Below are 14,235 nucleotides of genomic sequence, written 5' to 3' on the forward strand. Positions count from 1 at the left end.
ACGGTGCGGCAACACACTTCCCAGGGAGCTGCACTGGGCCACGGACACGCGTCAGTGGGCATGCCAGCTGGACGTGTATTTCCAGCTGTTCTAGCAACTTCTGCTGTCAGGAGGGACCCCTGTGTTCCCCGGAAGATGGCTCAGTGGTGACTGTCATATCTCTGCCTAGAGAAGAGTTAGTGTGGTCGGGGGATGTGGAGAAGAACTGGCATAGGATGTGATCAGTCATAGTTCCCTGGGGATCCTTATAAATCCATCTGTAAACCATCGAGTGTTTATGGATAAAATCATGGCAGTAAAGTATTTATTATTTAATGACTGCTGCAGGGGAAGTTTTAGAATTTTCACTGGCAAGGTAAGGGAGTATAATTTGTGTTGTAGGTGGTGGTGAAGGTTACTCCTAAAATCAACATTATAAGCTTAAAAAAAAAGAGAAAGGAAGAATAGTGTTTGGTATAAAAGTGACCTGAAAGAAAACTGTCTGAAAGGTTTTTGTGAACAGAGGAAAAATGTTTCTTGCATGGACTCATGTGTTCAGAGAAATTGTTCAATTCAAGGAGAGAAAAAGATTCAATATACAATTATTCTTACTCAATTTTTTTTTTTTTTTTTTAGAGACATGGTCTCACTTTGTTGCCCAGGCTGGAGTGCAGTGTCATGATCATAGCTCACTGTGGCCTTGAACTCTTGGGCTCAACTGATCCTCCTCCCTCAGCCTCCTGAGTAGCTGGGACCAAGGCATGTGCTACCATGCATGGCTAATTTTTTTCTTTTTATTTTTTTGTTTTTAGAGATGGGGTTTTGCTTTGTTGCCCAAGCTGCTCTTGAATTCCTGGGCTCAAGAGATCCTCCCACTTTGGCCTCCCAAAGTGCTGGGATTACAGGCGTGAGCCACCTCACCAGGCCAATTTGTTGTAAATTGAAAAACAGAGGATCAGAGATCCATTCTGTGGCAGGGCATCATAAGGAGAGGCCTGCCCTTGAAAGACCTGTCCCAGCAGCTCAGAGTTCATGTGGGGAGGGCTCAAGGCAATTTTCAATCAATCAGTTATGAACTGGGTTGTTTTAGGCACCTCCTCCTATTCACCCTGGTGGTGATAGAGGGTTTCCCACCCTAGGGTTGTAGAGATGGCCAAACCCATGGCACCTGACACCGGACAGGTGTCCAGCAGGGGATGGGGGAGGTAGGCTTTGTAGTAACAAGAGGAGGAGGATGTGATTGGCTTGTTTGGATAACTCCATGGGTTGGCAGGAAACTGAAGCCCACTACTCAGGGATATGTGTGGTCCCATGATAAGGAGTGTCCTTTAGCTAGGGGATCTTTCCCACAGGAGGGAGGGAACTTGAGGTAAGGCCATCGAAGGCCCTCCTGGTTTCCCAGATGTCAAGACAGCATACAAAACTGCGTCTTAATTTTAGGCCTTACACCCATGTGTGTAGGTTAGGGATGTCAAAGGGAGAGTAGCATGTGGAGGCTAATAAATTAAAAATAATTAAATGAGCCAGGCGTGGTGGCTCACACCTGTAATCCCAGCACTTTGGGAGGCCGAGGCAGGCGGATCACGAGGTCAGGAGATCGAGACCATCCTGGCTAACACGGTGAAACCCTGTCTCTACTAAAAATACAAAAAATTAGCCGGGCATGGTGGCAGGCGCCTGTAGTCCCAGCCACTTGGGAGGCTGAGGCAGGACAATGGCATGAGCCTGGGAGGCGGAGCTTGCAGTGAGCTGAGATCACACCACTGCACTCCAGCCTGGGCAACAGAGTGAGACTCTAAAAAATAATAATAATAATAATAAATGGCTAACCAAAGTAACCAGATTAACTTTTTTCCTCCTTATAAGAGGCAGCCCACATTTAAGGAACAGTTCCACTGTGCTCTCTGGGTCACTTTCTTTGAACTTCATCACGGAGTATTCGTAAGAGGCACACAGCTCACCCACCAGGGAAAATGAAGGGAAAAGTTCCAAAGAGGTGCTTCATGCCCCATAGCAGGTAATTTCTGAGCAGTGAATGTTTAGCGTCCCAGACATGAAATTTTAAGTTTGGTTTTATACAAGGGTCCCAGGTACCTTCATACACCCACATATTTTTTAGCAAGCTTGTGCATGTGGGCCACAAAGCACAGAATGATTTCTTTCTGCAGACTAGATATGGAGTTTTCATTTATTTTTAATAATTTATTTTATCCTCTGGTGGGATTTTGTATATACTAGTGGATATTCTCCAAAGGCACATACACACAGAGGACATGTTTACATGATAATTGCTCAGGTAGACAGATGTGATGCTTGTACTCATTGAATATGGTGTGACTAATTTATTCCATCACATCAAAGATCGCTGTTGATACGAAGTTCTATTTATTGTCTTTGAGTGTGTTTTATACTATCATGGGTTATCTGATTTTTATTTTTATTCCTGGGCATTGCTCTATTTTCTTCCAAGGGCCCACCAAATGAGATAGAGGTAAGATGTCTAGGTCTGTATTCTCAGATTTTGCTACAGAAAATTATGTATTTTCTGGATTTTCTTTCCAGAGACCCTTAAGACCAAAACTGTGGTTTCTAATTGCACCACTTGTTCTTAATGTTTGGCCACTCATTTACTCCCGTAAGTGTTTCCCTCTTCACTGAGAATAAATAGCCAAGCCCCTGATTTGTCTCTTTCTTGCAAAGGTGGGTTAGAGTGGGGCGGTCCAGTACACGACTCTAGGAGTGAAGGAGCTGGCCTCACTCTTAAAATTGCAAGTGCTTTTTCCTATTTCCACTCAGTGGCTATGAGATCTGCAGCTCTCAGCCCCTGCCTGTCTGGCACCATCGTGACTCTGCCGAGCGTTCCCATCCAGTGTGGGGAAGGCAAGATTTAGGCCAGTTGTTAAAATCCTGATGAGAGTTAATGCATGCCGAACAGGGATTTACATTCTAGCTTGAGAGTCATTAAAAATGAATGCTATGCTGAGCTATTTTATCTTGGCTTTTGGATTTGGAAAAGCCTCTAATAAAAGCCTCTAAGAAAGACTATGAATAACTTGAAAGTCCCTTCATATTCATAATAGATATTTTGCAGCAAAGAATTTCCAATGTCCAGTTATAATCAGTGACCAATAGTCAGCCACCAGGGTGGGAATTATTACTCTCTGTGACTTCCCAGGCATCTGCTTAACCTGGGTAGGCAGAAAATGAGAATGTTTTATGTCAGTAAATTAAATCTGTTGCAGACAGATCAGCCATTTATGGTAGATGACAAGCCTTAGTCATCGCTTACTGTCAATAATAATATTGTAAGTATGTAGTGGGGATGGTGGGGGCTGTGATGTGTGTCAGTATCTCTATAATAGACTTCTCTCTAAGATGCAAGTATCCAGAGATACGTTTGGCAGATAATAGGTTCAATTTTATGAGCTTTATTGTTATCTTGGTGATGTGCTGATACCTAAAATCTCAGCATAGGCATAGCTGTAGCAACTGGAACTGCCTGGGGTTATAGATTGCTAAATGTAATTATTCAAGCACAGTTGGGTTGACAGGTGACTTCAGAAATATAGAGATTCTAATCATGGCTCTGCAAAATTTGGTGGAGATTGCTCCTTGAATAAATAAAATATAAAATTTATACTGATATCATGTAAATGAGCTTCTAAGAAAGAGCCCTATTAATGAGAAGAAAGCACATTGCATTAGAGGTCAGATGTACTACTTTTAAAATATCTGAGACAGAAGAAGAAGAATTTAGCAAGCATTCATGGAGAGCATTTTTTGGATGTCACTTTAGGTTACTGGTGAGCACTGAAATAATTGAAATCCATTTCTGACTTCGCAGATTGAATGAAATTACTTAAACAACACACATGTAGACAAAAAAAAAGCCTCTGATTGAATATAAGCCCTACGTAAACAAAGAATGTTAGTTTAGGAGACTAGAAATTCATGTAAAAATATTCTTTTTAATCCTTGGGCTCATTAAAGGGAGTTAAATTGTGGCAGATTAACTGAATCCGGTATTTGGGGTATCCAGGCCATCTAAATCTCTCCCTCTACTCAACTGGGGCTTCCGCCTGCTGAGGACGGGGAGTAGGGACTCAAAATATATCCAATATATTAAATAAAATATTCATTATAATTTATATAACTTGAAATTTAGTGCTCTTCCAACAGAGTTGCTAGATTTAGCAAGTAAAATTACAGGATGCCCATTAAAATTGAATTTCAGATCAACAAAGAATATTTCTTTTCACTTTTAATAAAGTTTATTTTTTAGAGCAGTTTTGGGTTCCCTGTAAAACTGAGCAGAAAATACAGAAGAGTTCCTATGTAACTCCTGACCACCCTCCTCCCTCATATCTGCATCCCCCACCAGCAGAGTGGTACATGTGTTATAATTCATGAAACTATATTGACACATCATTATCACCCAAAGTCCACAGGTTACATTACGATTCACTCTTGGTGTTGTACTTTTGGTGTTGTATGGGTTTTGAGAAATGTATAATGATATGTGTCCACCATTATAGTATCATACAGAGTATTTTCACAGTCATAATGATCCGTGAATCTCTGCTTATTCATCCCCCTCTCCCTTAAACTCCTGGCAACCACTGATCTTCTTACTGCCTCCATAGTTTTTCCTTTCCCAGAATGTTGTAAAGTTGGAATTGTACAAGATGCAGTCTTTTCAGATTGGTTACTTTCACTTAGTAATGTGCCTTTAAGTTTCTTTCATATCTTTCTATGTCTTCATAGCCCATTTCTTTTTAGCCCTGAATCCTATTAATATTCCATTGTCTAGATGTACCACAGTTGACTTACTCATTCACCTGGTGAAGGACATCTTGCTTGCTTCCAAGTTTTGGAATTAAGAATAGAGCTGCTATAAACATCTGTGTGCAGATTTTGGTGTGGACGTAAGCTTTAAATTCATTTGGGCAAATGCCTAGGTGTTTGAATGCTGGATTGTATGGTAAGAGTGTGTTCCCCTTTGTAGGAATAATTTTTTTCGGTTTAAGTATGTCCCTAGTATTGCATGACATCCCTCCCTGCCAAAGATGGAGTGGCTTCCTGCAGTGCAGTGCGTACAGAAGTCACAACATTTCTAGTCATGGTTGTGACCAATAGGGTAAACTTTTACATTTCTATCTGCCCCTCCAGTTGGGGTAACTCACCCCTACCCACTGGCTGGATACCTTGGCAGCCAATGGGGCTAGAAGGAGCCAGAGACCCCAGTCGAGGATGGCTGGGCCAAGACACATTCTTGATCCTGGTTGTGCCAGCCACCCTTAAAATCCCCACTGGACTTAGTGCTGTGGGCTTAGAGGTGCCCTAAGTTCCAGAACTGCCTCTGGGCTTCTTGCCTTTTCTCTCATTCTCCTTCTGTACCATGCTGCTTTCTGGTGCCCAGGCCTTGCTCCTGCTGCTCCTGACTTTGTTCCCCTGGGCTGCTGGGTTCCGATGATACCAAAGATTCCTCAAGGTGGGCTGAAGCCTTCAGGATTGAGGCCCACGGTCTGGAAGGCATGAGCCCTTCTCCGTGGAGCTGTTTGAGGTCAGAAGGAAAAGCAGCCGCTCCTGTGTCAGGGCGATGGCAGTGCCGGGTGTTGCACAGGCTGGGTTCGGCATAACCACTTCCGCTTCCCTGCCAAGATCGCTGTCGCTCAGCCAGTTCTTGAGGCGAGGCTCCAAAGCGGTGGCGTCAAAGCTGGCTGCTCAGTGGAGGCCCCTAGGGAGCTGTGAACGCCCCCGTGGGCAGGCCTCATCAGGCTCAGTAAGTCAGGAGGCTCAAGGTCGCCGCAGGCAGGGGTATTCTGAGTCTCTGAGGGCGGAACCCCTGGTCTCCGGGGAGCTGCCGCTGGGCCCCAGCTGGGGGCACCGTGGAAGGCATTTCCGCCCCGGGCCCTTTGCCTAGCCGGCTGTCCCCGAAGCCGCAGCCTTCTCACTTCCGGGAGTCGAGGCCCTAGGCTGACCTCAGGTGCTAGGGTGCGTCCCTGGCCGCCGTGGGGCCCATTACCTGACGCGGAGCAGCCGTGGGCGCCATGCGTGCCGGTTCCCTGCGTGCCTGGCCCCAGAATGGACCAGGCTGGAGTGCGACGGTGATTTGAGGCAGTCACTGATTATTTCTATGCCTCCGTGGACTCTTCTTTTGGAAAATCTAAGTTCCCTAAAACTCTAACAGTTAATCTGATAAAATGGGACATAAAATACATATTTTTCCTTCCATGTGATGTGAGGAAGTTGAGCTTCAAAAAAACGGTCACAAAAACAAAGAGAGTGCCTGGCGGCCTGGACTCCGGATCCTGTGAAATAAACCCGGCCGGAGCTGCTCTTGTCTGAGGACAGGAGTCCTTGAATCACCGTATTCCTGCGAATAAAGGTGTCCCTCCCACTTGTCAAGCTCTTGAACTGGGTGAATAAACCCAGTTTTTGTAAAATCATAATGTTAATTGACTAATGGTGGAAACAAAAATTTAATCATAAGGTTTGTGAATAGGCATGGATTCCAAGCAAAGAGACTGAGATGCTTTAAAATAGATGTTTTTCACCAACCTGTCCACAAAAGAGGCTGTTTTGCCGGCGATCCTGGCACTCATTGATGTCTGAGATTTTTCTGGGACTGTGGATAGGAACGGTCACATGCAAGCTTTGACTCTCATTGTTCTGTGCTTCCAGGGAAGACGAGCTACCTTTTGAATTAAAAGGTAAATAAGCCATTAGGTTCATGTTTATTCTTGCAATTTACGAGCAGTTTTTTTTTTTTCAATTCGCATATTTGTGCTCCAGTTACCTTAATTTTGTACTTCAATTTCAGATGCAATTCTTCTATTCTTAATATATTCAGGTCTCATTTCAACCAAAATATAAGGCTTTTTAAAGCTAGAGAAATATGTGAGTGATTATGTTTGCTGATAATTAAACACCTCAGGATCACGTATAATCAAGTAAACTTTATTCATTGAGACATAAATAGATAAAATACAGAAAAAGCAAGAAAATAGTTTCATGGATCTGGTTTCAATTCTGTACAACCACCATTTTGGGAGTCCTACTATGTGTCAGGCACAGGAGCTTGTTATTGGATCAACAAGAGAAAGATAATGTCCTATCTATAAGGTGATGACAGAGGAAATGGACATGTTATAGATAATTTTTATTAAATGGTCAAAGGCAATTTTAGATTTAAATAATATTTGGCTATAATTTTGTTATAAAATGTGCACTTAAATTTTAAGGCTTTTAAATGGTAATGATATAAATGTTGCATTGAAATTTCAGTACTAATAATGATCACGTGATGTAATGATATATAAGTCCAGGGAAGAAATAGCCATATAACAGAAGAAACCTCTGATGGTTCTAATCCCTGAATATAGGTTAATGTTTCATGACTTACTAATTTTATTAGTAAAACAGAAAGAATATTGTATAGCGACTTGTACTTATATGAACACAGATATATTCCAATTATTATGTAGTATTTCTTCATGGTCTAAAAAGGGAGTAATCTAAAAAAGACATTTAATATGACCATGACTTGGCATTGGAGAGTTAAAGTGGGTTTACTCTGATTTGCTTTAATAGGTGCTTTATTTTTACATTTTTATTATTAAAAATAATCTCAGAATTTTCTGGTCTTCCCAACGAGGGGAGAAATAAATTTTCAGAATTTTGAGCTAGAGAATATTTGCACTCATATTTCGCCTTTGCTATAGAATTCTAACCAGTATTTGCTGTTGCAAATAAATCTTCTAAAAAAAGAATGGGTAAAAAAATTGCTACTAGATGTGCACCAAATGTTTTTCTAACAGGCAGTTAAACTGGATTATATAAATCAAATGTAATGATGGTTTTTAAGTCACCGTTTTCTCCAGGTCCATTTCATTTTATGATTCTGTCATCAGGTTTCTTTGGTGACAGGCAGGCTTCCTCTGTCTTTTTTCTGCATTCTTGTCATTTTATGTCAGCTTTATTCTTTAATTTGAACTTGAATCACGTCATCTATTCTTTCTTTTTTCTCCTTTAGTTTTGCTTTAGTTATTTCGATTCTACACCTTATATGTTCTTTCTAAGTATTTCATACACAAATAGCTTTTATCTCAAGTACTGAGAACTCTTCTAACCTATATAGGTTTTCTTTACTTTAGGATATGATCCAAAAATATTGAGTTGAATGGACTTACTGGCTTAAAAAGGCTATGATTAAGTATGTTAATTTACATTTTGATTTGTGAAAATCAAAGATGATTAGCAGTATAATGAACATATTTGAAATAATTTGGGCTCTTTTAGCCAGAATTAGAATAAGATTTGTGAGGAAGAAATTGAATCTGCTTTGGTTATTTAACAGTTTTCTTGCCAGTGTATTTTATGTGGATACAGCACTTAGGAACATCAGAAACATACAGTATTACCATGCTGGAGAGAGACTGTGGGAAATGCTTCTTTTGCTGTATATGTACTCGTTTAGAATTTTGATCCAAGTTCTGGAATGTTTGTTATATCTGTACATATGTTCAACTCTGTCTTGGATTTGTTACAGTGTCCAGAGAGCATATCTAAGACTTTTCCTCTGTTTTTCTGGGGAAGTAAAACATACTTGGATGATTCCGGAAACTTTATCCGTATTTTGCTACACATATATACATACACATATTTGCACAATGTAAACTCTATATTATGAAAATAACACTTACTCATTAAAAATCAAGAATACAGAAGTCCTGCTCCTCTGGGCTTTCTTTCTTAATAATTGGGTGTCTATTCTTCCCAGTTTTTTTCCATGTCTATAGCAGTGGTTCTTATACTTTAGTAAGCGTCAGACTCTACTGGAGGGAGTATTAAAACAGGTTGCTGGGTCCCACCCCACAGATTCTAATTTAGTGTGTCAAGGGATGACCGTATTACTAGTTTTAGTTCCTTGATTGATTTCTCTTGAACTCTAAGTAATATTTTACCTTTTAATCTCTTGTTTCATTATATATAGACAATATCTCTTGATTACCTAGTGTGATATGATGTGATATGAGTATATTAATAACATTATTCTTTCAACTCTTCCTACTTACTTTCCAAATCTTGTTTACTTGTTTGTCAACACAATCTTTGATTCCATTCTTTAACCATAATTGTCTTCTTTTCTTTGTCAAGAGTTTGATAATAACTTGGAAATGAAATAGTTTTCTTGATCTGACTGGATACTTATTGTTCTCTAGAGCACCATGTAATGCACAATGATTTTCTTTGTTTTTTCTTTTTAACTCTTTGTCTTCCATGGAGTTTCTATTGCCTTTATTTTTTTACTTTACCCTATACCTTTACCACAGCCTCATTTTAACATAACTCAATATAATACCATTTATTCTGTTGATATCCCCTTGCCCAACACTTATCTCTATATCCTTTACTTTATTTTGTTATTTTATTTTATTTATCTTTCTCTGCTTTTAACTGATTGCTCTCTAGGATAGCTACACAGCTGTTATCCTGGGACTGTCCTTCATAGCTCTTCTCAGTTGGATCATCTCTTTACTACATTCCCTAATTTCTTCTTTCTTAGTCCTTCCTCTTGCTGAATTACACCCTTCATTAACTTCCTAAGAGGGAAATTAATATGCTGAGTCACGCATATTTGAAAATGTCTTCAATCAGCCCTTATAAATGATTAAGTGGTTGGCTTATGTAGAATTTTCCATTGAGAATGATTTTCCCATGAGAAATTTGAAGATATTACTACATTGTCATCTACCTTCCAGTGTTAGTGATTCTCTTTCCTTAGCAGATTATTTTTCTCCCATATTCTCTGGAAGCCTTAATATCTTTTCTTTATTCTCAGTATTCTAAAAATTATCTAATTATTCTCTTTTTTTTTCTTCTCTGTTGTCTCTGTTGGGAATCTGTTAGTTTGATGGAAAACAAACTTGATTTCATCCAATTTTATTTGATGACTATCATCTCTTCTTTATATTCTGCTTTTCTGTAAGATATTCTTCATTGAATGTCTTATCTTCCAAGTGATTGGCAATCATATTTTAATTCCTGAGTATTTTCTGATTCTCTAATTTTTTCATTTTGATAGCAAATATTATTATTTGTGGATAGACTATCTCCTTAGAGGTCTTTGAATGTATCACTTAAAATTTTTTCTTTTCCTTTATTGTTTCTTTTTCCTACCCGCCCCCGCAACCCCCAGGGTTAATTTATTTACTTTCTTAAATCTTGGGTTTTATATCGTCTTTTTAATCTTGGTCCTTATGTTGCAGGATTTCCTGAAATATCTGGTGACACTTGGTTGCACATTCATACTTAAGAATGAGGCACTAAAAACTTATGACTGAGAGCCCAGACTTCATGGATTATTATTATTATTTTTTTAATTTAACAAGGATGTATTCACAGGAATACATGCAAATAAAGAAAAATAACAGAAAAACTAAAATGAAATGAAGCGTATTCAAACCACTTCCATTCTGTGACTTTTAACTTGTAGTCTCTGCTTATATATGCAGGGTACAGGAGGCCCCCAACATGGGCCAATGCAGTGAAAGAACCCTGCATTCCATCCTCCATGGCTTAGTTCTTGATACTTTCTAAAACACCAAATTACAGATGGCTTTGCTTAGTGCTATGTCTCTTGAAATGACTCTTCTGTTTCTTCCCAATATTGTGCCCAATTCCTTTAAAAAGATCATCTTCCTTTTTTGGAGGTGGTGGCCTGGAGGTGACTTGTATTGCAAAAATAGGCAGCCAGGTGTTTTGCACATAAAAGTTAGGGATGGGATGAAAAAAATCAACACTTATAGGCTTTTTTTTTTTGTGGGGCGGTGGGTGGAGTTTTGCTCTGTCGCCCAGGCGGGAGTGCAGTGGCGTGATCTTGGCTCACTGTAACCTTCGCCTCCTGGGTTCAAGTGATTCTCCTGTCTCAGCTTCCTGAATAGCTGGGATTACAGGCGTGCACCACCAAGCTGGGCTAATTTTTGTATTTTTAGTAGAGACGGGGTTTCACCATGTTGGCCAGGCTGGTCTTGAACTCCTGACCTCAGGTGATCTGCTCACCTCAGCCTCCCAAAGTGCTGGGATTACAGGCAGGAACCACTGCACCCGGCCTATAGGCTGTTTTTCTTCCCATGTCTCAGTAATACTCTCCTTGTTTGCTGGTACTTTTGGGCCTTTAATTTCTCCAAATCAGCAACTAGCTTGACTGAGACCTCCGTTCCATGTCTTTTAAGTTGTGATTTTCCTGCTGCACTTCGTCTTGCATATACAATCTTATAATTGCTTTCAAAATCTCCATTCCATTAAAAATAAAATTTTTGTGGAACCTTATTCCTTTACTATTATGCTAATGAGGTCTGAGAAATGGGGGCAATAAAAACATGTTCTTAGTCTTGTGTCCAAAGTATAAAATGTCACATGTAAAGTTTATATCCAAGGTATATTACATCTTATTTTGGTGAAATCACAATTTAGGAAGGATTATGATTGGGCTGAATTTTAAAAGTAATGGGAGACTTTTGTGCATGAATCAGTGTACAGAATCAGCTGTCAATGGATCCCTGACAAAATCCTTGTTTAATTTTTTGTCACTTACGGGAGACTTTTTTTTTCCCCATGGGAGCTGTTCTAGAACAGCACTGTCCAATAGCACCTTCAGTACTTGGAAATGTTCTATTATTTGCACTATACACTATGGTATCCATGAGCCACATGTGGGTTTTGAGCACTTGAAATGTGGCTAGTGCTACTGAGGGAATGGATTTTATATTTTGTTCAATTTTAACTAAATTAATGTGAATAACCACATGTGGCTGGTAGCACCTTGCTGGACAAGCAGTTCTAGATCAATGGACTGTCATTTATCATCAGGATTTATCTATGTGGATTCTTTTCTATAGCATGAGACATCTCTTTTTTTAAAAAAAAAAAGTATTTTTTTTTTAATCCCACCAAGTATTAGTTCTTTACAGGCAGGAACAGGGTAGTTCATGCTCATTCTTGCATTTTCAGTGCCTAAAACAGTGCCTGGCACGTAGTAGATGATCAGAAGCATTTGTTGGCCAAGTGAATAGAGAATAGAGAAAGCAAACAAGATTTTGAGCGTGTAGATATGAGCTTTATCAGGCCATTTCTAGGTAGAGATTTCAGACAAGGATTCAGCTGTAAAGAATAGATGCTTCACTTTCCACTTCAAAATGTCATGTAACAAGCACTTTTATGTTATCATGGAAACACTTCTTATGTTGCATGTGAACCATTTATTCTACTTGGATGCACATTTGCCATTTTATTTGTGCTATTTTTTACTTAGCTAAACCCTCTGTGTTCTTTCTGATTCAGCTTAGGTGACACCAATGTCCAGGAAGAATTCTTCAGCTCTTCACTCCCACTTCACCCCACCCAGCCCCATGCTTCTCTGGACCTCATTTAAAAGCATCTTCTCTGTTGTGTTAGCTACTCTCACCTTGCATGGTGGTTTCACATTCACATCTTCTCCATGATACTGTGAACTTTTTTGAGGCAACACCATATCTTAATTAGCTCTGGTACTTAGCATAATACCAGAGAGATGTGGACATGTGACCAGCTCTTTTCCTCATATTAATTGCTAGGCTGGACTGTTGGCTATAGTATAATACTAATGGCCTACAAGGTAAATACATTTAATAGTCAAAGTGTTTGTGTTTGCTCTTCTCATATTTTAAATGTAGTTATCAGAGACTGAGAAAAAGGACTTATCTTTCTTGGTATTTAATGTATATTTGATATTATTTAGAAATATAGATAAATAACAATAATTCATAACTAATAAATTGCATTAATCTTCATCTATGTATTTACTAAACATGATAGAGTTTTTCTCAAGATAGCCTTATATTGTCTTTGCATTTTCTCTTTTTTGGAGGCAAGAGCAGAATGCTAAGTTGCACTTTCCGTCTTAGTAGAAGGCTGTGCTTGATAATTGTGGAGCTGACATGAAAGGCAGCTGCAGTTCTGAAGGGACTGCTGTGTTTTAGATAGGGTTAGGATAGGTGCCATCTTCTCAAGTGAGGTTTGCATATCTGTGAGGCACATTTCAGCAAAGCAAGCAAATGCTGATAAACCGTCCTCTTACAGCAGGAAAGAGGCAAACAACTCAGTGTTTTATTTTTAAAATGAGACATGTAGAGAGACACGGTCCTGATAACAAAAAAGCCCAGGATGTTTCATGTCTTTCTGGGAGAGAGGAGGGGAAGAAAGACACAGAAACCCAGGATCTCATCCTAACAGCTGTAAGAGGATTAAATACCATGGCCTGAGGAACTGTTTCAGTGCACAGTATCCTGGAGCTGCTGAGGCCACAGGAAGGGAAACAGCTTAGAACCATTTAGGCAGAGCTTTAGGGGGCAGAAGCACAGGACTGACGGAAGGATGGCATGCAGACCCGAGTTGTCTCTACCTCAGCCCAGAGCTCCATAGATGTCAGTGCTCCTTTTTCTGGGCTGCTGGGTGATCTGGACGCCACCCATGGTGGCTGTAGGTAGCCAACCTTGACAGCACATGATGATTCTCCCTGAAAGGTAGTAACCCTCAGGCTTCTTCTCCATGGGACTTGGAAGGAGATGAAAGAGCAATGCCCTGTCTGGTCCCCTTGTTGACACACTGGATTATAGCAGAAATACATAAAATTTTATACCAAGGCTCAGGTGAATTTTAGGATGATATTGTAGCATGGGACAGGCGTAGGCAGACCTTTTCTGTAAAGGTGCAGGTATTAGCTTGTTAGGGCCACCATAACAAAATACCACAGGCTGCATGACTTAAACACTCACAGTTCTGCAGACTGGAAGTCCAAGATCAAGGTGCCGGCAGCATTGCATTCCTCCACAGCCTCTCTCCTTGGTTTGCAGACCGATGCCTTCTCGCTGTGTCCTCGTGGTCTTTCCTCTGCCTGCCCACATGTGTGTTCTAATCTCCTCTTCTTATAGAGATAACAGTCATATTGGATGAGGCTACTCATGGCCTCATTTAACCTAATTATCTCTTTAAAGGCCTATCTTCAAATACAGTCACAGTCTGAGGTACTGGGGGTTAGGACTTCAACATATGAATTTTGGAGGGACACAATTCAGTCCATATTAAGATATATCCTAAATATTTTAAGCTTTTACAGCTTCTTATCCCTGTCATTTAGTGTGAAAGATGCCCAGGCAGTACATAAATGAATGAATGTGGCTGTGTTCCAATAAAACTTTATTTATGGACACATTT

General features: G+C 40.0%; 1 long non-coding RNA gene across 3 annotated transcripts in view; it reads left to right on the forward strand.

The window, feature by feature from the left end:
- LOC117976851 (uncharacterized) overlaps positions 1-14,235 on the forward strand; it is a 292,637-nt gene that overhangs the window by 39,002 nt on the left and 239,400 nt on the right. The window contains exon 1 of one of the 3 annotated variants that reach the window (XR_010110171.1): positions 4,249-6,692. The exons of the other annotated variants lie outside the window; for them this stretch is intronic. This is a non-coding gene — a long non-coding RNA (uncharacterized LOC117976851). Of the gene's footprint in view, positions 1-4,248; positions 6,693-14,235 lie in introns of those variants that run through there. 3 annotated transcript variants of the gene reach the window in all.

The sequence above is a fragment of the Pan paniscus genome, chromosome 17 (genome assembly GCF_029289425.2).
Source record: "Pan paniscus chromosome 17, NHGRI_mPanPan1-v2.0_pri, whole genome shotgun sequence".
In the NCBI taxonomy this organism is placed as follows: Eukaryota; Metazoa; Chordata; class Mammalia; order Primates; family Hominidae; genus Pan; species Pan paniscus.